A 24645-nucleotide genomic window follows, 5' to 3' on the forward strand; every position below is an offset into this window, starting at 1 on the left:
ATGAAGTGTCAGCTACTACTGTTCATTTATTCCTCAGGCACCTGCTGCTCTAGGCACTGGGAGCACAGCCAAGAGCAAGGCCAAAGGGGCCCGACCTGCACGGAGCTGAGTGTCCAGCAGGACAGACAGACCAAACCAAGCACTCACAAACGAAAAGACAATGGCAGAGTGTGAGAGTGCCAGTGAGTGCCAAGCAGGAGGTGAGTGAGCTGGCAGAAGAAAGAGGGGATGTGATGCATTGTGTGGCAGTCATGGAGGGCCTCTCTGTGGAGGTGTCCTCTCAGCTGAGAACTGAAGGGCAGAGAAGAGCCAGGCATGTACAGTAAAGAGAAACGGAAAGGGTGTCCAGGCCATGTGGATGCATGAAAGACCAGCACACCCAGAAGGGAGCCGAGGCAGAGGGGCCAGGCTGCCCTGTGGCACATGCAGGCAGAGCCAAGCTACCACCTGTCAGTCCTGCCCGCCCCCAACCTTGCCCCCTCTCACTCGGGGCTTTGCTCTCCAGACAACTCCAAACAAACAGGTCTGACCTTGGGCCTCATGATCACTGATTGGTCCTGGGAGGACAGGCAGCACCGCCGTCCTGGGCTCTGTGGGACATGCCAGGACATAGAAGGGCTATGCCAAGTGGGAAGGCTCGGGGCAGGGGGCACCCATAGCAGCCCAGCCCAGCCAGCTGCATCCCTCAGGGCAGAGCCTGGAGAATTCTGATCTGGCATCACTGTCCCCACAATAGCCTCTCGGGCTGGGAGGACGCTCTAGGAATCATCCAGGCCAGACTTCATCAGGTTCCCATGCTCTACCACGGGGGGGCCCGCAGGGGCTGTCCACCTCCAGACACACCTCCAGGAATGAGCACTCATGGCGAGTCCTGAGCTTCGAATTGGCTTCCTCCAGTTCTGCCCTTTAGGCCACAGAGACCCCATCTCCTCCCTCTGCCCCAGGATAGTCCCATAGAAGCATAGTCCCACCCCACTCCCTGCCAGGGCCAACCCTCTGAGACAGAGCAGCCAGGCCCCTTGCTCACTGGGGATGCTGGCTCTGCTGAGCTCTGCCTTGCCTCCTCCCTCACACAGCCAGTCCCCCAGCAGGTGGACGCCCGGGAGCCATCATGCCTCTGCTGTACCTGGTGGCCCTGGGCTCCGCGTCTTACCAAGTGAAAACCTACTCCCAAGTGAGCATTCCTTGTGGTGATGGGCATGTGCCTAGCTTGATTAGGTCAATGTCAATGCCCCTGTTGTGATATTGTACTGCAGTTTTACAAGATGTTACCATTGGGGAGATTTAAAGGTACAGAGGACATCTGCATTGTTTTTTTTAAAACTACATGTAAACTTACAATTACCTCAAAATAAAAGGTTTAATTAAAAATAATTTATAAAAGAAAATAAAGCATAACAATACCAAGTATCATTGTCATTATGATGGCTCCCCTGGGTTTTCTTCCTCATCTTCCTTCTCCTCCTCCTCCTCCTCTGTCAGGCACATGGTTTTCACAGTTGCACCTCCACAGAGAGGCCCTCCCTGACTGCACACAATGCAGGCTTTTTAAGTGACTCAGTGTCCATGGCCAGGTGTAGCCCTTTCAGGTTCAGCCCAGGGGCCTGCCCTGGCTCAGGCTTTCTCCTGGGTCATGGCAGAGAGAGGAAAGTGCCCCCACTGGGGAGCGCTGAGGCCCTGGGGGAAGGAATGGCCTCTCCCAAATCAGGCATGCGGTGTGTTTGTGGCAGGGCTATTTGTGAGTTAGTCTAACTCTAATGATCAAGACGCATGTCTAGCCCAGAGCATGGCACATTTAGTCTCCTCCTCCTTCGGTCATCCCTTCCTTCCCACTGCCTTTCCCCCTCCGGCTTTCCTTCCCACCGGAGTTCTGAAACTCAGAAGGCAAATACTCCAGTTAGCTGGTTCTGTGAAACAAACCATCCCAAAACCCAGTGGCTCAAATCAACAATAGCCATTTATTTTGCTCGCAAATCTGCATTTAAGTCAGGGCCTACCACCAGCCAAAGCCACACTGGGAGGCTGGAGGATCCATTCCTAAAAACCGTTGGCTGGCAAGTCGATCTCTGCACAGACCCCCACACAGGCCCTCCACGGGCTGCTTGGACTTCCTCACAGCATGGCGGCTGGGCTCCAGGAGCAAGTATCCCAAGAAACAGGAAACAGTCGCTGCTTGTTTCTAGAGGCCTGGAAGTTGGCACAGCATTACTTCCGCCATAGTTCATTGGTCAGGAACTCCCAGAGCCAGACTCCAGGGTAGGAACATACACCCCATCTCTCAGTGGGAGGAATATCAAGACATTTTGGTTTTAAAACCACCACCACATGTAAATGGATATTCAAAAATTAATTGTACTTCTTCTACTACCAATGGACAACCTAAAAGTAAAATTAAGAAAACCAGTCTAAATAGTATCAAAAGGAATAAAGTATCTAGGAATAAATTTAACAAAAGAAATAAAATAATTATATATAGAAAACTATAAAATGCTGTTAAAAGAAATTAAATAAGACCTAAACAAAAGAAGATCTAACTAAATGTCCATGGGTGGAAAGACTCAAAATTGTTAAGATGGCAAGTTGCCTCAAATTGCCGTTAAAATTCCTCTCAAATTTTTATCAAAATCTCACAGGCTTTTTTTTTTTCAGAAATTGATGAACTGATCCTAAAATATATATGGCAAGGAAAATAACCTAGAATAGTCAAAACAATTTTATAAAACAACAACCCAGTTGGAAGACTTGCACTACTAAACTTCAAATTCTACTATGAAGCCACAGTAATCAGGACAGCGTTGTATTAGTATACAAACAAACATACAGACAGATCAATGAATGCAACAGAATAGAAAATCCAGAAATATAACCACATGTGCATGATCAATTGATTTGCAACAAAGTGCCAAGACAATTTAATGAGGAAAGGAGAATCTTCTCAGCAAATAATACTGGGACAATTGGATATATCCATATTTTAAGGAAATTAGATTCTTACCTTACACCGTATACAAAATTAACTCCAAATAGGTAATAGATCTAAATATAAAAGCTAAAACTATAACTTCTAGGAAAAAAGAAAACAAGGGAAAATCTATGAGACTTAGATTAAGCAAGATTTCTTAGATATATCAATACATGATTCATAATAGAAAAAATTGACAAACTGAATTTTATTTCAATTTAAAACTTTTGCACTTCAAAAGACTATTAAGAAAATGAGAAGATAAGCCACAGGCTGGCAGAAGAATTCTTATAAATCATGTATCTGATAAAGGATTTGTCTTGAGAATATATAAAGAACTTTTATAACAATAATAAAACAAACAACCCAATTAAAAGAAAAAGACTTGAATACACACTAAACCAAAGATATATGGGTGACTAATTGGCCCATGGGAAGAAACTCAGTACCATTAGTCATTAGGGAAATGCAAATTAGAGACACTCCTATGTATCCCGTTGAATGGCTCTAATAAAAATGATAGACATAACAAGTGTTGGAGAGGAAGTAGAGAAACTGAAAACCTTATGCATTGCTGCTGAGGCTATAAAATGATGCCGTCACTTTGGAAAACTGTTCGGCAGTTTCTTAAAAAGTTAAGCATAGCCCTAACTGGTTTGGCTCAGTGGATAGAGCGTCAGCCTGCGGACTCAAGGGTCCCAGGTTTGATTCAGGTCAAGGGCATGTACCTTGGTTGCGGGCACATCCCAGGAGGCAGCTGAATTAATGTTTCTCTCTCATCGATGTTTCTAACTCTCTATCCCTCTCCCTTCCTCTCTGTAAAAAATCAATAAAATATATATACAAAAAACGTTAAGCATACACTTAGCATATGACTCCTAGGTATCCACCCTAGAGAAATAAAAACATACATCCACAGGAAGTCTTATCTGCAAATGTGCGAGGCAGTATCATTTGAAATTGCCCAAACTTGGAAGCAACCCTATTGTCATGACCTGGTGAACGGATAAACAAAAGGTGGGGAAGCCATACAGGAGAACACGACTTGACAATAAAAAGAAGGAAGGTCTGACACCTGACACCACATGGAGGTTCCTGAAAAAATGATGCTAAGTCACAGAGGCTGGGCTCAAATCATGATATGGCATGATTCCATTTGCCCAAAATTTCTAGAAGAGACAAAACTATAGAGAAAGAAAGTAGCTCAGCGGTTTCCTGGGGCCGAGAGCGGGAGCGGGGATTGACTGAAAACAGGCATGAGGGAAATTTGGAGAGTGACGGAAATCTTCTCAAACGGGATTAGGTGATGCCTGTACATTTACCCTATACATGTACTACAATTCAGCTGACTGTGCATTTCCAATGAATGGCTTTTATAGTAGGTAATTTACACCTCAGTACAGCTGGTTTTTCTAAAAAAGCCACAGCAAGGTGCCAGAGTATGGCGGGACAGCAGCAGGCCTGGGGTAAGGCTGGTTGTGGAGAGGCAGAGCCCTGGACTCAGACTCCGGAGAGCTGTCAGATCCGAGGCGACAGACTGATTTCAGCCCCAGAGAGCCCCTTAATCCGGCCTGACCCCCTAGACCAGCGGTTCTCAACCTTCCTAATGCTGTGACCCTTTAATATAGTTCCTCATGTTGTGGTGACCCCCAACCATAAAATTATTTTTGTTGCTACTTCATAACTGTAATTTTGCTACTGTAAACAATATGTAATTATGTATGTGTTTTCTGATGGTCTTAGGCTACCCCTGTGAAAGGGTTGTTCGACCCCCAAAGGGGTCTCGACCTACAGGTTGAGAACCGCTGCCCTAGACCCACCGGAGCCCACTGTCCTGGACAACTCCGAGGCCTCTTTCCCAGCAGACCCGAGCCATTGCCCACTCAGCTGTGGGGCCTCCTGGACCTGTGTGCTGCCCAGTACCTGGACCCCCAGTGCTGTGTGGCCAGGTGCCCACTCCCAGGAGTCCCTGAAGAAGCGTGTGAGCCCCTCAACAGGTCATTTAATTTCCCGGGCCTCAGTTTCCTCACTTGCCAGTGTGGTAACAGCTGCCTGCTTCTCACGGGGAGGTGGGGGCAGTGACAGGATCCCTCGGGAGGGGTGAGATGATGCGTGGAGAACTGGCTGGTCACGAAGTAAATGTGGTGGAAAATTAAACCACTGAGCCATGAGGCATCCTGGGACATGGAAGAGAAGATTCTGACCCCAAGTCCCACCCCAATTCTAGACCCCAAACCCCCAGCTCGCAGACGTCTGGTGAGGGAGGAGAACCCTTGGAGACCCCCATCCAAATGTACCTCATCTGGGTCCCCCCTGGCACAGCCTAGGGCTGGTAGCCCAAACCAAGCTTGCACCCCACTAGCCCCGGAGACTTCCTGCTTTTCTTGGCAGCCCTTGCCTGTCTGAGCATCTCCAAAAGTTCAAAAAGATCCTCCTACCCTGAAGTGGAACATGACATCCCCGCCACCTGGGGCCAGGAGCCCACGGTGCATCTGATGCCCAGCGCCAGCGATGGTCTGAGCATTCGGATTCTGGGTTTGGGCTGATGCCCAGGATGTGTATTTGGACAAAGGCCCCCAGATATATGCAGTGCACACACCAACACGGAGAAGCACTTTCTAGGACGATGGGTCTCCATGTGTGGCCCTGGAACCTGCACCATCAGCCTAACTGGGAACTTGTCAGAAATGCAGGTGTGGTCCCGCCCCCTACCCACTGAACTGAAACTCTGACACCCGGGACCCCCAGCTCAGGGTAACGGGCCTCCAGGTGACCCTGCTGCCTGCTGAAGTCTGAGAATTACTATTGCCACAGAAGGAATGATTTGAAAAAGAGATTTCGCCTGAGCCCAGGATGAAGGCCCCAAATGCCACCCACTGAGCCTCCCAGCTCCCCTCAGCAGCTCTTGGTTCGAAGGCCGCCAAGCATGATGCTTTGGGGAGCCATTTCAGTTTCCCCACTAGGAAAAAACCATTTGATTAAACAAAAAACCCAACCTGAAGCTCTCCCTCCCTAAGAGAGGCGATGGCAGTGACGGCAGCCCGTCAGTCCAGGTGACAAGCATGGTGACAAAACATCAGGGTGGGCCAGGCAGGCCAAGTGCGTGCCCTACACCTGTCAGGCCCTGCCCGGCAAGGCCACAGTGCCCAGGGCCAGGCCACCAAGGAGGTTGGGGGTGCCGGGTGGCCATTGTCCCTGTTCAGCCTCCAGCAGGCACAGCATCCGAGTAATGACCCCAGAGTCTGACAGCCTCCGAGGAACCTTTTTGTGTGGCAGCCACGGCCAGTGCCCATAACTGATATGGATTGCGGGGCTGCCACCCTCGCCCTGGCTGGCAATTAGCACTCGTGTTGCTGGCTGTCAGAAACTCCTGACGTTTGGGGGGAGTGAAGGCTTGTCAGGCCACTGGGCCCACGTGGCTCGTTATGCCAGGGGCACGGGCTCCCCTGCCCCCAGACTCCTTTGATCCTCTGCGGGGAGGGGTAGGAGGGCAGGTGAACCGCCTTGTCATTTCCACTGTCTTTTCAAGAAGGTGGGCCGAGGCCACTGTGACAGCTTCCCACCGCTTCCCCCTGTGGAATCCCTGCATCCTGCACAGGTTGAGCCAGAGAGGAGTGTCTGTAAGGGCAGATGGCCTGGGATGTTGTGACCTTAGACCCTCCCAGGCTGGGGGTGGGGCTGGTCAGTCCTGTGTGGCCTTTGACACATCCCTGGTCAGAAAACTGGGGTGGTGGACCAGATCAGAATTATGCAAACTGCTGCTCACACCCTTAGTGGATCGTGAAACTAATTTAGTAGATTAAGAAACAGTTTTTAAAACTGATAATACAATGAGATGGGATGGGATGGAACAGAATGAATAGAATAGAACAGAATAGAATAGAGTAGAATAGAATAGAATAGAATAGAATAGAATAGAATAGAATAGAATAGAATCTCAAACATGCATTAAGTTAGGTAACATTTTCTAAATTTTCATGACTGTACAACATGCATAGCGGGGTGCAATGTAAGAGCTTTTCTTAAGTCGGGTAACTGAAGTTTGAAAGCGGCGACAGTGGGCGAGCCCCTAGGCTCTAGAATGTGGGCTGGACACCCCCATTCCGAGTGCCTTGTGGGGCAAGAGCCTGGAGGAGGGGAAGGAAGAAGGTCCAGACTCTGGCTTTGCAGACCTTCTAGTCTCATTGGAATAAAAGGCAGATGAATAAGAGAGGAGGTCAGATAAGACCTCAAGGGCCAGGCAGGGTCTCATTGACTTGCTGTGGCTCCCACCTGCCTGCCCTTGCCCGATGCCTGTCACCGAGAACCCCTGAACATATCTTTCTTCCCTTCCACCCAGGACCAATGGGGGGAGGAGGAGCCCTCACTGGCTGTTTTCTGTGTCTGCTCCCTGCAGCTTCCTCCTGAGCCCATCCAGCCTAAAGCAGTCACATGGGCTCTCCTGGGTCTATGAATCTGATGGAAAACGCCCAAATGGAATCCACGGTATCACATATGATGTAGTTCATGTGCACAGAACTTGACAGTACGCTCTATCAGAATTGGGTGCTTTGACCCACGTGCAATACACCCAAAAACCCAACCGTGTGAGGCAAGAGCTGCAGTCACCTTTACCTGCTGGGCCAGGTTCAAGGATGATCCTTAACTGACCCTCCCTTGCACCTGATGCAAAGCTCTTTCTCATGTACTCCTGCCCATGAGATCAACATCCCCACCCCGTTGACAGGTGAAATCCCAGCTCAGAAAAGTGCAGGAGCCTGCCCACGTTCACACTGCCAGCAAGCAGTCAAGCTGGGAGACTGCCCAGCCCTGGGGGCAGTGAGGGGGCTGGCCTGTCCCCTCCCCCTCCCCCCATCCACCAAGCCTCCCACCTCCTGTCAGTGAGTGGCCTAACAGCCCGTGCTATCCCTCCCCTTTCAGACAAGTGCAGCTATTTTAGAAAATCCTTGTTGAGCTAAGTCAGGTTCGACTGGGTCCAATAAAGGCTTTATCTTTTTCTCTTTGCTATTAAATCATATTTTATTCAAAAGGCTACAGCCCCACAAATCACCACTAAAGCAGCCTGCCCCATGCTGCTAGGCCGGCATCCATCAGCCTTCTCGCACTGGGATATGCAGATGCCACTCCCCCCACCCCCGCCTGCCTCCCCTCCCCCTGCTTTACTTAGTGGGGATGCATCTTATGACTATTATATTGTATCTGTCTTAAAAGCCAGCCCCTTTGCAGACACAGACACTCCCCCGCTCACATTTATCAGTTTTATTCCTTTAATGATTCAAACTTGGGCTGTGATGTGCTACTCGGAACGAAGGATTTTATGGATTTAACAGTTTTATTAATTTAAGAGGTTTCCACTGAGCGCCAGAATGGCTCAGTGTGACAAAGAAGGTATCATAAATGAATTGATTTGTCACGTATCAGAATGCGATCCAGCAGTGATTTCATTATTGGAGTTATTTTCCTCCAATTATCTGCAAACTTCAGATGCTAAAGAGCAGCCCCTTCGCCCCACCCCCAGCAGCAGCCAGCCTGGTTCCTTTAGGCAGGATATAAATGCCAATCAATGGCCCAAATTTGCTCCCGTGCCTCCCTCCTCCCCTCAGCCCAAACAAAAGCATGGGACAAAGGGTGTCTGGGGAGGCCTGTGGGCAGAGGCCATCTGCAACCTGTGTGCTGTGTCCGGGGACCAGGTCTCCTCCTCAGTGGGTCCCAAGGCCTGGGAAAGCCTTGACACCCATCCCATTCATTCCCTCGTGCGGTACACAGACCAGCCAGCAGAATGGCATCTGGCCACATCCTCCTCTGGCTGCCCAGGCTTTTAGACTTGGGTTGGGCGGCGGTGGGGAAACACTGGGCTACTCTGTGGCCCAGGCAGCTCCAGACCCTAATAAACTTTCCAAATGTCCCAAATGTGGCTGCACGCTCTAACATCAGGACCGCCATATGCTCTCCCTTCTCAGCCTAGAAGATGCCTGTCCCACCCCGCCCCTTCCTTGGCCTCCCACCCCTAGGCCCAGCTACCTGCTGCTCGGCATCTCCTCCTCACCCTGAGCCCAGGCTGCACCCCCACAGAGCTCCCAGCTCTGGGCCTTACCCGCCTGCCTGACTCCAGCCCACTGAGTCCTCTGCCTCCCTGGGACTTCTGCTTCCAGGCCTCAGTTTCCTCATCAGCAAGATCAGGGTTGGAAAAAAGTCTAAGTTCCCAGCCAAGAATAACGCCCCTGACTCTGCCAGGTCCCCGAGACCCTCACCCGCTGATGAATTCACTTGTTTATTCTGCAAACAGCCACCACGTGTCAGGCAGCCATCAGGGGCTGAGGAGAGAAAGTGATGAAGCAGAAGGCCCCTCGTCAAAACACGGACATGTGACCTGGAGCCCAAAGCTGAAGTGCCTCCTGCCCTCACTGGGCCACTCAACTGCTATAGAAATTCAGACAGGGTGGGCCTGGGGGCTCTGGCTCCCCCCACTTATCCACTGCCCTGGCTCTGTGCTCCTCCTGCCTCAGTCCCTCTCGGACCAATATGGGACCATCTGAGCTTGTCATCGGGCTCAGCAGGGCTCAAGGTTAAGTGTGTGTGTGTGGGGGGGGGGGGGGGGTGTAGCATGCCAGAATTCTCCCAGCAAACTGGCTCCCACTTTCCACTTTCTTCCTGGCAAAGAAGACCCAAGCCAATTCCAATTCACTAGGTTTTAAGGGGAAGGGACATGGGGAAAGCACCACCAGATGTGACCTGCCTGCTGAGATCCAGAAAACTGCTGGCCTTCTCCTGTCCTTCTGACCTGCCCAAGGCCATCCAGGCGACCCTGCCCAGGTGTACAGGGAAACCCAGAAGCGCTCCAAAAAGACCACACTCCTGTCTCCCCTTGCTGCCCACCGGCTCTCAGCCCCTCAGCATGTGCCCGGCAGAGGCTGCAGAAGCAGAGAGGAGACGTGGGCACAGTCTCCCCTGCGGGGCACGGGGCCTCCAGACCAACCCAGCTCAATCCCATGCTCGCTGCCTGCCTTACGTGGTGCCCGCCCTCTCTTCATCTGTACAAGGGGCTGAGCTGCTGCCAGGAACAGGAGCTTCCTGAGCAAGGGGAGGAGACAGTCCTTGCTGGACTGGGAAGTGCTGTGCCTGTTGGAAGCAGGGTGCCCAGGCGGGAGCAGCCTGGGAGGCTGGCAGGAGCTCTGGGGCGTTCTCCAGGTCACTGCGTGCACCGTGGGAGCACATCTGCCTCCTTCCACCATCCTGTGAGCCACAGACACCTGAGTGCTGTGAGGGGGAGGAGACTCCTCGACACCTTCCTGTTTATTAGGGAAGCTGGGACCCTCCCGTCTCCTAAGAGCCACCAGGAGATCAGACAGTGGCAGCCTGGGAGGAACGGGGTGCCTCAAAGGGCTCTCCTGAAGCATCACCAGCTGGGTGGACACCCCTGGGAGAGGGGCAGAGACCCCAGAGCAGGTCTGATTGCCCTGCCCAGGGGAGCAGGGCCCAGGGCTAGGGGAGGCCTTGAGCAGCACCCCCAGGTTTCCTGGGAAGCAGCGGAGGTCTCTGCCCTAAGCTCCCCTGGCAGGGGGGCCGACCCCCAGAGGGGACAGGGATTCACCCCATCACCGGGCGATGCTGGAGTCTCAAGCAGCAGCCGGTCTCCTCATCTCGTGCAGAGGTCCCGACCTGGGATCTGGAAGCTGAGAGTCCATCCCACACCTCCGCAGGGTCTGTCTTCCTTCCAAGATCCCCTCCAAAGGGCCGGCTGCCAGGGTCCCAGTGGCCACCTCAAATGACAGAGCTCACGGCTCCACAGGGAGCCCGTTCGGTCGTCCTGCAGCTCAATGAGAAACTTCTTTGCATGTGTACCTGTGCACGGAAACCCACTTACTTTTCACGCACAGGTGTGCATGTGCAGATGAGCTTGCACACACATGCACTTGTACACACACTCCTACACGTGTGTGCGCACCAGTCAGGCTCCAGTGCACACCTGGATCAGATCATCCATGCAGACCCTCCTTCTGCCTGCCCCCCCCCCCCACACACACACACACAGCCCCCATTCTGAGTGCCTGACGCTGGATCAGGCCATGGGCAGCGCCTGACAGATGAGCTGACACGGTGGGAACACGGAGGAAATGACCAGACTCAAGGGGAAGCGTGACTTCTTCCTTCTACCTCCCGTACTTCATTACCTCCCTGACCTCCGGCGGCTAATGAAGGTGTCTAATTCGTGCGGCACTAAAATAGCCTCCTAATGTGCACCAGGACTATCTCCTCAAATTAACGCCATGACGGGTCGTGAGGGTCTCCATGAGCTCATATCTGCATGAGGAAATTCTCATCTTCCCGGAGTGGGCTCGTGTGTCTGGAAGTGCCCCTTCGGGGAGCCTGGTCTCCGAAGGCACTAGAACTTGTCACCAGGCTACCACAGACGAACACTGCCACAGTCACTCAGGGTAACAGTGTTGACCGAGAGCCACTGGCAGCCCTGCCCCAGGAAGGGCAGGCAGGCAGGAGGGCTCACCATGTCCCTTAGCTGACCTGGGGGAGGGCGTACAAATGCGCCCACGGTGGGACCAGGTGGGGAGTCATGGGTGTTCCCAGGAGGTCTTAACTCACTTCGCCCAGGGGAACACCATGAAGGCTTCTCAGAGGAGGCGGTGGGGCCCAGCCATCCTGGTTCCATTGGTGTTTGCATGAACAAGATTGGAGAATTGGATGGGGGCCTCCATCTTTGCACTCTTTGATAGTGACGCTAATTTCTGGGATTCCTCCGAAGACACATGATCACGTCTGATTTACGATTCAGGGCACAGCCCTGCCCTCCAGGCCGGAGCCCCTGCCTCTCCACCATGCACGTACACACTTGCTGGTGGAGTTCTGACTCTCACCAGCTCCCACCAGACTTCAGACAGGCATGGCTGGAAGATGCTGAGCTCACCAGAGCCATCGAGTGCTTCCTCCCCATCTCTGATCTCCAGCCTGAGCATCCGTCCTTCCACCTGCATCTCCCTGCTTTCTGCCAGGTCTCAGCTCAGAGCCTTCTCTGGCCGAGGTGTGCATCATGTGCTTCCACCGCCCTGCCCTGGCTGCCACAGCACCTGTAGGTGGCATTCTCTAGTTTGGCTACCAAGCTGACTCCTCGCAGACCAAGAGCTTGTGAGGGGGCCCAGCAGGAGTGCTCCTGCCGTCCCCGCACCCGCAGCTCCCTGATGTCTGTGGAATGTATCGCCATTATCCTATTTGATCCTCCAACTGTCTCAGGAGGCAGAAAGGTTATTAACAAGATTCTCATTTCACAGATGGAAAGACTGAGGTCCTCTGCGGTGGATCCTGAGGTCCACGGAAGCCATAGAGGAACTGGAAGACATGAAGGAGGATGCAGTGGCTCAGCATCACTGACTGGTAACAACTGACAACTGGAGGGTTGCCACAGAGACCTCTTCATTGATGCCAAGTCTGGTTCTTTCCTGGGGCCCTGGCACCCTGGAGTCAAGGGCTGGGTTTGAGGCCACTTCCCATGCAGAGGGACTGATTCGTCACAAATCACTGTGTTGCATCAGACCTGTTTTCTGAACCAAAGCTAAACGTAGGTGCCCCAGATTCCGGGCAAGGCGTATCCCGTGCCAGCCCTGCCTTTGCAGGTGGTTTTATAGCAGATGCAGACCCCTCCTCGTTCATCCATAAAGTCATCGGGGACCTCCCTGGGCCCCTGAGGAGAGAATCGTGGTCCCTTCTCCACCCTGCAGGATGCCCTCTCACTCCCGGAGAGCCAGCTCTCCAGCGGCCACTCTAACTCCTGTCTGTGTGTGCCAGTTTCCGCCAACACTTGCCCATTACAAACACCGCTACCACCTGTGCATACGGGGCTCCTGCGCATGTGGGCTTCCTCTCTGGGGCATCAGGGGCTGCTTATCTGGAACCAGCAAAGCCACTCCGGGATCCCCTTTCCTGTGTGGATGCCAGCCTGCTGGCCAGCAGTATTTCCACACTGCATGACCTGTAGAACAGCCCCACGGTTCTGCTTCCTTTCAGATATCCCGAGGCACAAGGGGATGGAGGGTGTGGAGGGCACCTCAGGGAAGATCCTGGGTGCTGTTGTCCCAGAGCACCCTTCCTGTGAGGCCTATGACATGGACTCTCAATCATCCTTTAGCCCCCAGCCTAGTTGTTGCTTCCTCCAGGAAGCCTTCTCTGATTCCCACCATGGCCCCTGACAGAGGCACCCTGAAGTTCAATGACATGACTCAGGATTTGTGCCCAGGGTGGCCAGAGGCACAAAAGGCTTCACCAGACATGCTCAGGGATTTGGACTTGATCTTGAAGTCCATGGAAGCCACAGAGGAACTGGAAGCCAGGGAGGAGGGTCAGCTCCACTGTGCCTTAGGAAGATCCCTCGGTCTGAAAGGGGGAGACGCAACCAGAGGGAAGAGCAGTGAGTAGCAGAGGAGCAGCCATAAGACAATGGCAGTGACCCACAGGCCAGAGGTGGTGCTGGCAGCAGGGAAGGGGGCAGCAGTGTGGGCAGGAAGCAGGCAGAACCTCCCAGTGGCTGATGAGATGAGGGGATTTGGTGACAGGAAGACCCCAGTGGGCCCCAGGAGCTGGTCTAGGGGATGTAAGTGTGTGGCTGGGTGTCACTCAGCTGGCACACCCAGGGTGAGGTGAGGACTCCCTGAGACTGATGGGAAACTGTGTGTAAACCACACCGTCCTGCTCCAACAGTGCTCCCGGCATTGTGTTAAAGATTCCCACGGTGTGCCAAGTCCAGCCAGCAGTTCCCAGGCCAGCTTCCAGAGCCCCTGTGCCCACAGTTCCTGGATGACCCCATAGCCCCGCCTGACTCTGAGTCCCGGCTTCTCCCCGCCTCCTCCAGGAAGGAGGCTGACCTCTCACCTCTCAGAGGCTCCTCCTCCTGCCTTCCACTGGACCCCCATGGTACAGAGCCACGCCACAGAAGTCACCAAGTCCTTTCTCATTCATGGGTCACCTGTGGGGAACATCACACCCTTTTCACCCACCTAGATGGGGAGGCCTGGGCACGCCACCGACCCTGACAAGTATGGCGGGGGCTTGGCCGGGACTCACACCGGTCTCCAGCCAACTGGTCCAGGGCTCTCCTGTGGCTGCATCCTGGGGGCAGGGCAACATCTTGGCTAAGAAGGAGGCTGGGGCCGGGCCCCAAGTGCTCAGACCTGGCTTTGCGACTTACTCGCTGATGCTGTGAGGGACTTGCTCAACCTTCCTGTGCCTCAGCTTCCCCATCTTTGAGAAAGGGAGTGGTAACAGTAGAAGCTGCCCACTGGGGGGTCTGAGGAGCAAATGGGTGGCTACAGGAAACTGCTTAGCCTGGTACTGCCCTGTAGTAGGTGTGCGGGGTTGTAACAGTGATTGCTGTTGAAGTTTCTATAGTGCTCAGGGTCCCGCCTTGGCCTGGGTGAAGGCGAATAGTCACTGAGTCTGGCCCACACTCAAGGAGAGGGGAATTAAGGGGAACTTTTAGAGGAAGGGGTGTCAGAGAATAATGGGCACATTGTAAAAGCACCTGTGTGGAATGAAACGCACTGAATTGTTATTAGCCAGGGCTCCAGCCAATGGAGTGCCAAGCTGGCCTCACCCCAGAAGCTTTGCTCTTACATAAGATTCATGACACCCGAGAGACCATGTGGGTGACATCGCACACCTCCTCTCTCCAAGGGCAGCCGCAGGAACCTCTGTTATGCCAACACCCCTGTGCCCAGACCGAAAGGGCACCAAATCTTAATCCTCCAAGGCCTGCTGGGGTCGCCCCCTCCGTCTGCTCGCTGAGTGCCCGCTCTGAGTCCAAGAGGTGGCCTTGCCCGCCCAGCCTCCGAGTGCGGATGAAGGAGAACACACTTCCCATTCAAGGGTGTGCGCTGGCCCTTACCCCGGGGGAGTGGCATCTGCGGCACTGAGCACAGATACCGCTCGCCAGGTCAGCACGCCCAGGCGGGCAGGGCGGCAGCACAGACAGACATTGACTTGACGAGGCAGCCAGGCAAGAGCAGAAGGAAATCAGACGGAGGGAGATGGGCCGGTGCCCTGACCAGGTGCTGAGCGGACACACCAGGCTTCAAGAGAGGACATCTAAGAGGGAAAAAATGGTGACCTTGGTCACAAAGGGGATTGAATGGCCAGGGACCCGCCATACTTGTCAGGGTCAGTGGCGTGGCCTTGGCTGGCTGGCCCTGCTTCCTGGATAAAGGATGCTCTTCGAGATGCCAATTCACCAAGTTTCAATTGGCTAGGAAGCTGTGCCGGCAGGAGGAGGCAGGTGACAAGTGCCAGAAGAGAGGCTTCAGGCCCCAAATAGGCCTGAACTTGACCCTTGTCCATGGGAGGGGGAGGGAGCTAGAGAAGAATATGACTTGGCGTTGGCCTCTGACAGAGCTGAGTTTGAATGACCTGTTCAGGTCAGGCCCTTCCCCCCACCAGCTCTGCTTCCCCCTCTGTCAAGCCTACGGGACAATCCCTTTCATGGAGAGCCTGCTACATGCCACCTACCATCCAGGTGTTAACTCAGTTCGTCGGAGCCATCATGCCGGGAGGCAGCTGCTGGTATTGTTATCAGCATGCTGCAGATGAGGAAACTCAGGCCCGGAGAATTAAATACCTCTTCCCACTGCGAATGGCATACCAGGGATCAAACACAGGCAGCCAGGTTGTGTCTAAAACCCTCGGCCACTCCACTTCTCTGCCTCTGCCATGCCATACGTGCCCATCACTCGGGGCTTGTGAGGTTTCAACGAAATGCACTAATAACAGCAAACCAGCATCACAGTCAGCGTGCTGAAACAGTAACCAGAACTCCCCACGTGTGAACTCGCTTGATCCTCACAATAAATCTCTCAGGCAGGTACTACTGGGGTCTCCATTTACGATGAGGAAACCAGGAAACAGAGCGGGTGGGTTACTTGCCTAAGTCACCAAGCTTGGGAGTAGGAGAGTTGAGCCCAGGCAGTCTGGCTCCAGAATCCTGACCTTGACCCTGTGCCAAGGCATGAAAGGGCCTTGCTCAGTGCCCAGCACATGGCATGGAGCAGCGTCCAGTGAGGGGCCTTTCTGCCCCAGGGCAGCCCTTCTCCCTGAAAGGAAGCCGAATGCAGTAAACACCAGGAGGGCTCCTGCATGTACCCACTGCAGGCCAGGTTCTGGGCAGGATCCGGGTGTGCCTTCAGGATCCAGGGCTCCCAGCCAGAGTGTGGAGTTGGAAGACTCAGAAACACATCTGGTTTAGGGAAGACATGGGGGCTTCTTGGTGGAGGTGAGCTGACAGGCGGGTAGGTGAGCCGATGGGGTGAGTCTGAGAAGAGAGATCACACTCCTAGTGAGCAAGGAGACTGGAATAAAACCTGAGAGGTGAGAGGCTATCAGATGTGCAGGGCTAAGGGAGCAGACAGACAGGAGGGATTGGCAGGATCTCCCACCAAAAAGTCCCCCAAATGCCTGCTGGCCAGGAACGTGGTCAAGGGAGCAGCGAGCAAGTGGACAGCTTCAGAGAGCGACAAGAGGAGCAGAGAGCCACGGGAGGGCAGGCAGCGCCGACAACCTGGCATGCAGGCCCAGGCCAGCCCTGCCCCTGCCCAGGCCAGCCCTGCCCCTGCCCAGGCAGGAGCCCCGGCCTCACTCCTAGGGACCTACCCTCCTCTCAGTACTTTTGCTCCCATCCTCCAGCCGCCTGGGACCCCACCCCTTAAATCATCCCTCCAGATCATTAAGCTGGAAGTCCGTAATGCTGACACTCCCTCGGAGAGCATTTATCTGGAAAGCCATAAAATCACACCACGAACGTTAATTAACGATTAGAGATGTTTATCCCTCAGCCATCTCTGGCCCGTGGGAGTCTGTCGAGGGGCCAGAGGCCAGCTTCTCCGCCCAGAGTGGAGGTGGGTGGCTGGCTGCCGCTGCTGGATCCACCATCAGAGCTGTGCCAACGGTGGAGGACAAGTCACCCCAGTAGGCCCTCATTGAGATCCTCGGTAGCTCACCAGGCCACCTTCCCATCAAAGCCACTCAGGCTGGCTCCGAACACTCTGCCCTTCCTACCTCCATGCCTTTGTGAGCTGGGCCCCTCAACAAGAATACCATCCTGCCCACCCATTCAGGCCCCACACCTCCATGGAGCCCTCCCTGACCAGTCGGTACAGATGTGCTCCCTCTCAGAGCCTCGGGGCTCTGGCCTCCTCTCACATTTGCCTGGATTGTGAACATCTCCTTGTGTGTCCTGTGGCTGCACCTTGATCCTCAGCCAGACTGGATGCTCCCATAAGATACAAATTCACTGTCCCCCATGCTCCACCCCTCCCAATCCCAGCACAGAACTCTGCACCCGGTAAGACTTCAGAAATGAGCCATGACAGAGTGTTAGAGCTGCAAGAAGACCCACTCCATTCCTACTCAGCACTGCGCATGCACAGGCATCTGCATGCCACTCTGAGGGGCAGGCCAGGCTCCTTTTCACAGGGGCTGGGGACTCAGACAAGGCCACAGACCAGGGCATGCCAGCTTGGAAGTGGAGACTGGGACTAGCAGTCAGGAGCTGTCTTATGCTCTGACAGTACTTTGGGTGGTAGAGCCAGGACTTGAACCAGCGTCTTCAGACACCTAGGTCTGGCTCCCCAGAAAGTGTGCTGACCCACCTGACATCACCTGGAGGAGGGAGGCTGAACAGCATCCAAGGCTCCAGGACCTAGGCCGGCTCTACCCTCAACAACCTATGCCACCCCAGGTGTATCCCTGAACTCCCATGCCTCAGGGTGCAGATGGTGAGTAGATGCTAAATCCACGGTGCATGGGCAGGGTCTGAGTAGAGGAGCCGGCTACCGCGTCCATCTAACCTAAAACCGGAAGGACCTGGGTTGGGAGAGGGCTCTGGGGGCAAGCAGGCTCTCATTTCTCCTTGCACACAGGTGTCAACACATGTGCTGCTCCTTTGTCCAGCCTGCCTGGTGGCTGCTCATGGCTGCTCCGGGAGGAGGTGAAGGCCAGGCCAGCTCACCAGAGCCCTGGTCCCCCAGCGCTGTCATTCACCCACCCGGGCCCAGTGCTTCCTCAGACTGAGCCAACGCCAGGCAGCAGCCAGTTTGACTCACAAGTGTTCTTATCTGTTCTGAGCAGCCAGCACCCACCACCCACACAGCACATGGAGCCTCCCTCTGACCTATGAGTCACTAAGGCCCAGTATTAGGTCATCTAGCCCAGCTTCGCCTGGAGGCTCGCCCCAAGACGCTCTGTGGGGGTGAAGAGGGCCCGGTCATCAGGAGAGCTGTGCAGCAGAGCTGGCCGAGGAGACCAAGAGCCCGAGGCATGTAAAGCTCAGGCAAGGCTGCAGGGGAAAGCAGGACGAGGCTCAGACATCCCATGTCTGTGTGCATGCGTTTGCGCTTGTGTTTCACGAGCACGGAGAGGGCTGGGTAGACACAGCCCAGGCTTTATAATCGCTCGCTCTGCGCAGTGAGAATTCGGAGGGTGGTGGGTATTGGCATTTGCTTTATATAACCCTAAGCTCCTCGCTGATCACAGTGAGGATGCATCTCGTTTTCATTACATCAATTGTTTAAGTAAAGTGTTAGAAAAAGAAAACGGTTAAACGGTTTAACCTAGCATTTCCCCAAATCCTTTGGCGATGAATTGTTGTTTGTGTACTGCCTGGAACTGGCATGTGTGTGGGATTTGCTCTGGAGACAGGCAAACTTGTCTAGTTTTTAGTAGAGAAAACCACGATCCCTCGCCTCGGAGAGCCAGAGAAAGGAAGGGGCTTGCAGATGCCTCATCAGTATCAGAGCTAGACTGTGGTCACAGCTCCCTCAGCCCCTCCCATGCCCTGCTGCTCTACCTGGCTCCCTCTCTGAGTTGGGGTAAGCTGACGGCGGGGTGGCGAGGGAGTGTAGCGGTGACAGGAGAAACATCTGTAGAGAGAGTGACAGGGCCACAGAGGAGCCGGCGCTGGGCGCAGCACGCACAAGCACTCTTGGAAGGAGAACGGAAATCAGGTGGCTCTGCACAGCCCCTCGCATCCTGCCCTCGAGGGCCAAATCCCTGCTCCGGCCCCTCCCGGCTCTGTGACCAGCAGGCTGCTGGATGCCTCTGCCAGGACGTGGGGCTGGTGAGATGACCTCTACGGTCCCTCCAGCCCCAGGGCCCAGGATTCTGGGCTTCGCAGTGATCACGGTGGGTGCAATCCTGTGGGTGATCTCCACCTCACCGATGGGGTAACAAACTGAGACCCTGAAAGGATAATTGGCTTCTTCGAGATCAACTGAGAAAACATGGAACCCAACATGGCCGTCCTGCCGCCAGCCTTGCCGAGGGGAGCGCTCTGCTTCGTGGCCTCAGGAGCTGCTGCCGTGTCCAGCCAGCCCGGAGTCGGCCACCTGGACCTCAAGTACTGGCTTCCCCGCTTACTGGCCACATGGCTTGGACCTGTTGACTAGCCGCTCTGAACCTCCGTTCACTCCTCTGAAATTGAGAATACCACCTCACTGACTCCATTCAAATCCAGCCCAGGGCCCAGCACACTCAGGTCTTGGAAAATGAGAATTATTATTGTCCCTCTAACTTTAAATCATCCCACTGTTGAGAGAAGAAAGAGAAGTAGGGTTTGATCTCAAGGATACTGGCCTGGGGGTCCAGGGACTCGTATACCCCTGACAGACCCTGGCCTATCTTCCACAGACCAAGCCGACTCCCAGGGCAGTAGACAGTTTGCTGCCCATTTCAGGCTCCCATTTGGAGCCTTGGTTTCCCCTGCTGTAGCAAAAGAGGCAGGATGGGTGACCTCTGAGAGCCACAGCCCCATCATCCGAATGGGGTAATGTCTCCATGCAGCGCTCTCTTCCCACCATGGGGAAGCGTGCCTCCAGCAGTCTGCAGTCCTTTCTGGAAAGGGAGAATGGGGGTGTGCATGATTCACAAGGAAGAAGGGCCAAGACAGGCCAGAGCTAAAGAGAACATGAACGAGTGCTTTCCATATATCAGCCACTGCTCCAGGAGCTTCCCACAGATGGCATCATTCTGTCCCAAGAACAAGCCTATGAGGCCTAAATCATTAACCCATTTTACAAACAAGAAAACTGACATCCAACGAGATTTAGTAACATGCTCAAGCTCACAGAGCAGCCTAGGCACGTTTTCAAGGAGAGGAGTGGGAATCCCATCCGGGAACCAAGTTTGCTTCCATTCAGGGTCTGTTGAGTCTCAGGGTCATTGTGCCCAGGTTAGGAAATGCAGAACAGTCTCCCTATGGGCTTGCAGAGGGTCCCTGCCTTCCCATCAGCAGGAAGGAGATGCCTGCTGGCCTGAGAGAGAAGCTGGACCTGAACTGCTTTGTCTGGTGGCCACTGGGCCAAGGAGCTGCTCCGTCCACCATGGCCCTGGTCATGTGAAGGGATTCACCCTCGAGTCCATGGCCCCCACTACAGCCATGCACACCAAAGCAGTTTGCTCCTCAATGCTGCGTGTGGAATATTTGTCAGCTCTTGACACTAATATTATTTAAGGCCCAACGTCTAATGTAAGGCTTCCTTTTAGCGAGATTGTCTCATTTAATAAAACTCCCTGTCTCGGTTCCCCCAAGGTAATCACGTTGATGATCACGCATTCCCCGCACTCTGATTTGATCTGGGAATAGAATTATCACACAGGCCTGCTTTGTTGTCAGATCAGAGGTTTGACTGTTTTCCCCTAGAATAGATGAACAGAAGCCATCCAGGTGAAAGACAGTCCTTTGCTCACCGGGGGCCTTCATCGCTGGCCTCATTACTGGGCCACACCCTGTCAAGAGTCACTCTTTCACTCATTCATTCACTCATTCTTTCATTGATTTCATCGACAAACATTTCCCCAGTGCCAGTACCCTAGCCTATACCCAGGCTCTGATATGGGACTTGGGGCAGACTAAGACAACAATGCCCAACCCTTGAAGGAACAGAGGGCTTAATGGACTGGCTCTGTCCCTTTTCTTCCTGCAAGTGTTCCCCACCTGAGGTGGCACCAGTATGGCAGCCAGGAGAAAATTTAGACACTCAAAAGGAGGCGACACTGAGAGGAGACCTGGGCTCAAAGTGGGCCCTGGCCCAGCGTCACTGTGGCCTAAGGTGAGTCTCCTGACCCACCTGAGGCTGTTCGCTCACCCAGGAGCCACTCTGTACTTGCACAGCCCTGGGAGGGCAGCCTCCAAAATGTGTGCACTCGGAAGAAGGAGGACAATGAGATGAGAAGATGTGGGACAAGGGCCCAGCTGGTGGCACATGCTCAGTAAACTCCTGTGTCATCATCATCACTCATCAAGTGAGAAGCAAAAGCTGTTTAAGAACTCTGGGTGTGCAGAATGGATGCTGGGCTTGGAGTTCCTGTCTCCCTGCTGGCGATGAAGGGTGAATCCCTTCACCTCTCCAGCCTAAGTGTCCAGCTATGGCCTGGTGACCCAGTGGGTATGAGCAGGTGGGGGGCATGTCGCTCACCCTTCTGTGCCCTCTGCGCTGAGCTAGTTGGCCCAAGGAAGGCCAGGGGTCTGGTGAATCCCAGAGAGTCCCCCAGCCTGGTGATGTATGAATAAGGTTGGGAGCTGAGCCCAGGAGGCAAAGCCCAGGATGCTTGAGGGCTTCAGGGGAACCGGGCTCCGGGGCTCAGCTGGCCCAGCTGTGTGATGAGCATCTCCTGACTACACATCACTAGTGGTGCCTGGAAACAGGCACAGGACATGGCACCAGGAAGCCCCGCCTCCTCCAGGCACTGACTGTGGGACTCCGGCACTCGGAGCCTAAGCTTCCTTCCATGGCGTTTGGTGTATCAGTGATGGTCCTGGCTGGAAATGGCCCTCAAGAGGGTGACTGAAGAGAGTCTAATGAAGGGACTTCTAAAAAGCATGGGAGCTGGTCCCACCCCTGGACTTAAAGCAGAAGGGAAAGGAATGATTCCAGAGCCCTTCTGCGGGGAAAGAGAAGACGACACGCCAACAGGAGCTGTGGCATTTGGTAGAGGAACACGATCATTACTAATCCACGTGGGGAGAAAGCCACGGAATGTGTGTTGATTGACTCACTGAGTGAGTAAGTGAATGAATGAATGAATCTGATCTCCTGCTGATTCATCCTGTGCCAGATCTCATTCCAAAAGACTGGTCCAGTGTCTCCCATCCCACACACTCTTCTTACAAAGGGACTTCAACACTCGAATCTGAGCACATCTGCGATTCCTGCGGAAGTGACGTGGTGTGACCCCCGTTGGGCCACAAAAGGCGAGCCAGCATGGCTCTCTTTGAAGTGCTCACTCTTGGAACAGCCTCCATGCCATGAGGAAGTTCAAGCAGCCACAGGGAGAAGCCACATCCAGGGGTTCCAATGACTGCCACACTGAGGTCCCAGCCCGTAGGTCAGCATCGACTGTCACGCCTGAGAGTGAGTGAGCCCTCAAAGCGTCCTACCCTCAGCCTTCGAGGTTTCCCATCCCAGGTCCCAGACACCATGGGGCAGAGGCGAGCTGCCCCCGCTGTGCTTTTTCCAAATGCCTGGCCTACAGCATCCATAGGCATAACAGAAGGGTGGGCGCTTCAGGCCACAGCATCTTCAGTAGTTAGTTACGCAAAATGTTTGCTTCAGTGCTTAGAGGCCACCCTTGCAGAGTCCAGAGCAGGCTGAGACAGTGGGGCGTGGCTATGAGAGGGATGGAGAAGATCCGGCAGCATAGATGGGATGTACAGGCCAGGCTGTTAAGACCTGATGAGCTCCGTCCAGCGAGGCAGACTCTGAAATCCTATTCTGACATGAAGGTTTGTCTCCTAATCTGTACTAGTGCCTCAGCTGCCTAAATAGCCTTCGCATCTCCTGCCTGTCTTCCCCAACCGGCCCAGCCCTGTGCACACAGCCCGAGAACCAGCAACCCTCTAGCTGGTCACGCCCTGCCTTCCCGCCAGACTGCCCCATCTCCAGGGCACCCCAAACTCCTTGGCCAGTGGAAGCTCAGCACACTTTGAGTGGCAGGGGAAGGAAGGGGAGTGACAGGGTGCCTGGGGGACTGGCCTGGTCACTCTGCCCTACGCACACTAGGCACACGCACACCCTGCCCTGCCCCTCACCTGGAATTCCCTCCCCACCACACATGCAACAACACCTTCGAACAGCTAATCCACAGCTAGGGACTGCATGTTTTGTCCCCTGACATCCATTTGTTGGGCCCTAATCCCCATTTGGAGGCAGGGTCTTGGGAAGTTAACTAGGTCACGAAAGTGGAGTCCTCGTAATAGGATTAGTGCCCTTATAAGAAGAGCCAGGAGAGAGGTGGTCTCTTTTTGCCAAGTGAGGATGCAGCAAAAAGGCAACCACCTGCAAACCAGGAATCAAGCCCTCCCCAGACACCAGCTCCCTGATCTGGACTCTCAGCCCAGAGCTGAGAAGTAAATGTTCGTTGATTAAGCGCCCAGTCGGTCTCCCCAGAAATCTAGAAAGGTCTGCTCTCTATCACATTCCTAACAAAACAACATCCATACTCAGTATTTCACTTGCTATTAATAACGATGTTGCACTTCCTCATTTAATCCTCACAACAACACCACGAGGAAGGTTCTAGCATCACTCCCACTTCACATAGAGGGGAGGTGACTGGCCCTTGATCACCAAGGCAGTGAGGACCAGAACGGGACTCAGAGTCCGTCCGCTGACTTCGAGGCTGCTGCTCTCCTGCCTCCTAACCGGTCCCCACCCGCCAGTTCCAACTCTGGGCGTGGGGCTGGGCACGGAACAGGCACCCAATAAATATTTGTGGAACTAACAAAACCTCAACAAATTCTCCTCGCACGACTAAAGCTCTGGTACCGAGTAGAAACCAGCCACCTCGGCGAGCTCCAGTTCACACGCCACCATGGGCGCCTGCATGCTAATGCACCGATGGCTCTTGTGTTTGGAGGAGTTGCATTGCATTCGGCAGCAAGTCCGCACGAGCGGGTACACCGAGTCCCCTGGGGAATCCTTTCAGCACGGTATTCAAATGTGAGGCGGGGAAACATTCTAGAACCAATAGGTTCCGGTAATCACAACGCCACCGAGAGGGAGGTGGCAAGGACTCAGGGTCCCATTTAACAAAAGACAAACTCAGGCCCCAGAGTCAAGGGAGGTCACTCAGAGAGGGCGGGCCCCACCAGCTGCCTTGATGCCCAGGAGGGGCTTGCAATTGCCCGGCTCCCACTACGGCCAGAGTGACCGGCATTGGACCCCTCAGCCCTGTGGGAAGCAGAAAGGGTGCGGCCCTAGGGAAAACGTGTGGCTGCCTCGCTTGATCAGAAGGCGGGCTCTGAATTCTGCATAGGCCTCCATCATCCCCAGACACCTCCTCAGCCTCCCCTCCCGCCTCTGCACCCAGCAGAGCATCCGAGCATGGGGACCAAATCTCCTAAAACCACACAGCTTGGCAGGGGAAAGGGAGGAGACTTGGTTCTCAGAGGACTGTGCCCTTGGAAGGCTGTCCTTGCCAGGGAGTGAGTGACAGGAGAACCCCCTCACCCCAGTCTCCCCTGGAGTGTCAGGCCCCACCTCTAGGGTGGGAGGAGGTCTGGTGAGGTGGACCTAACCCCAGGCTGAAGGCAAAAGCCCCCTGGTCCTTTGACCTCCTCTGTGACCTTGGGCAAATTGCATCCTTCTGGGCCTGTTTCCCCATTTGTCAGATGGGCTGCTATTACCCTCCATTGCCAC

This window comes from Myotis yumanensis, unplaced genomic scaffold, assembly GCF_028538775.1.
Source record: "Myotis yumanensis isolate MYYU_CA2020_CCGP unplaced genomic scaffold, mMyoYum1.0.hap1 SCAF_13, whole genome shotgun sequence".
Taxonomy (NCBI): Eukaryota; Metazoa; Chordata; class Mammalia; order Chiroptera; family Vespertilionidae; genus Myotis; species Myotis yumanensis.